The 1,848-nt window shown below is 42.4% G+C and overlaps 1 protein-coding gene across 1 annotated transcript in view; it reads right to left on the bottom strand.

The window, feature by feature from the left end:
- The window catches only part of LOC101857491 (semaphorin-5A), a gene marked incomplete in the record, with an annotated part of 95,717 nt that overhangs the window by 80,013 nt on the left and 13,856 nt on the right, over positions 1–1,848 (bottom strand).

The raw sequence follows: 1,848 nt of genomic DNA, 5'->3' as shown, positions 1-1,848 counted from the left end.
CCCCCCCATTCTTCCCACTTTCTCTGGGGGGTTTTCTCTAGCCAAATAGTCTCTCTTTCTCTTTTTCTCTCCACCCATCTACCCATATATATATATCAACCCATTCATCCACCCGTCCACCCGTCCACCCATCCACCCATCCATCCATCCATCCATCCATCCATCCATCCATCCATCCATCCATCCATTCATCTATCTATCAATCTGCTCGTCAATAAATCAACCCACTCCCTTTGTTTTTTTCTAACCCACCAGCCCTATTCTCCACCACACAATTATTTCTCTGCACACGTCTCTTTCTGTTTATCGAGCAATCCTTGTTTTTCCCCTCTCTCTCTCCCTATCCTAACATTAATTCTCTCTCCAACTCCTGCTCTTTATTAAAAGACCTTCAACCCTCGCACCGGTAACCACCCCTGAAATCCCCCCCTTTGATCCTGTAATTACACGTACATCGTTCTGTAAAAAATCACAGCAATCAGCGGCCAACAACACTTGTGCCTAGCCGTATTTTATTCGAAATCCATTCACCTTTATGTTGTGCGAGGGTTTATCTGCAGACTTTTGCCGGCACCGGGATAATTAATGTACCCGAGACAACAGTTTATCAGTCGACAGCTGACATGAATCTTTTAATCTCAGTTCAAATCGCTGCTACGTCCGCCAATGTTTTCACACCCGATTTCGCGCGGAATCTGATAACCCTACTCGTCGCTGTGGTTTGAAGGCGGTCGCTCTTCAAGTGGCATTCCGATGTAGTGTGGACGTGGTTTAAGATAATGCTGCTCCCCTCAGCTTGTCATTGCTGTATCAGCGGAGATTCTTTTGTGTTTGTGGGTGGAGGGGGGTGGGGGTATCTTTTGTTGTTATAAATTTGTGCGGCATCGTGATGAAATCAGGTGCTTGTCAAAATAATAAAATTTAAAAAAAAACTCGGCATTTTTCTGGCTGTTGAGCAATTCTTTTGATTGGTTCTTTTTATCTGTTTGTTGTTTGTTTGTCTGTTTGTTTGTTGGTTGGTTTGTTTTTGCTTTTTTTTGTTTTTTGTTGCTTTCTCAATAGCATTTACGTCAAATCCCTGTGTCGATATAACTGAAAAATGTCGATCACAGACATAAAAATTGACATTTTTCAGTTTTCAACGACACGTAAGCTTTCGAAGCCCTCACACTTTGGCGTCCATTCTCTAGCGAATTTTACCTCTGAAACCAAGCGACCCAAACCTCCATCGATCACACATATCTCAACTTTTGTTCATGATAGATGGGTATTTTTAAAAATTAAAAATAAGACAAATGAAAAAGATTAAAGATGATACCAATAACTCTATATCATTCCTTTTTTTTTTTTTTAAAGCAACTAACGAGCGCCTGGTTCCGTCGCCTCGCGTCACGACACTCTCCTGGGATTGCCATTGGCGTATCAGTGGAGATTCTTTTCTTTTAGTGGTGGGCGGGGGACGTCTGGCGAGGTTCTTTTCTTGTTATAAATTGGTTTAATGATAGTGGGCGGGTTTATTGTCTTTCCTTTTTTCTTTTCTTTTTTTTTTCTTAGACGTTTCTCGCATTATAATTTTGTTCGGGTTGTGGCTGACTGTTTACGTTCTGTTTCTTTTTGTAAAGGTATAAAAGGTTCAGAGAGAGACGGGGATGTGAAGAAAGGCGGGTGAGAGGAAAAGTAAGGGAGAGGCAGAGAGGGAGAGAGAATGAGAGTGAGAAAGACGGGTATAGAGGGAGGGAAAAGAAGAGATGGAAGTTGACGAGGGAGAGTGGAGTCAGAACTGACTCTAATGATAGTAAGAGAGGGGGCGAATACCGCATACAATTGTTTTACCCCTATCCCCCACCC

The sequence above is a fragment of the Aplysia californica genome, unplaced genomic scaffold (assembly GCF_000002075.1).
Source record: "Aplysia californica isolate F4 #8 unplaced genomic scaffold, AplCal3.0 scaffold00275, whole genome shotgun sequence".
Lineage (NCBI taxonomy): Eukaryota > Metazoa > Mollusca > Gastropoda > Aplysiida > Aplysiidae > Aplysia > Aplysia californica.
Note: the sequence above shows the minus strand (reverse complement) of the source record. Positions and strands in the feature narration are given on the sequence as shown.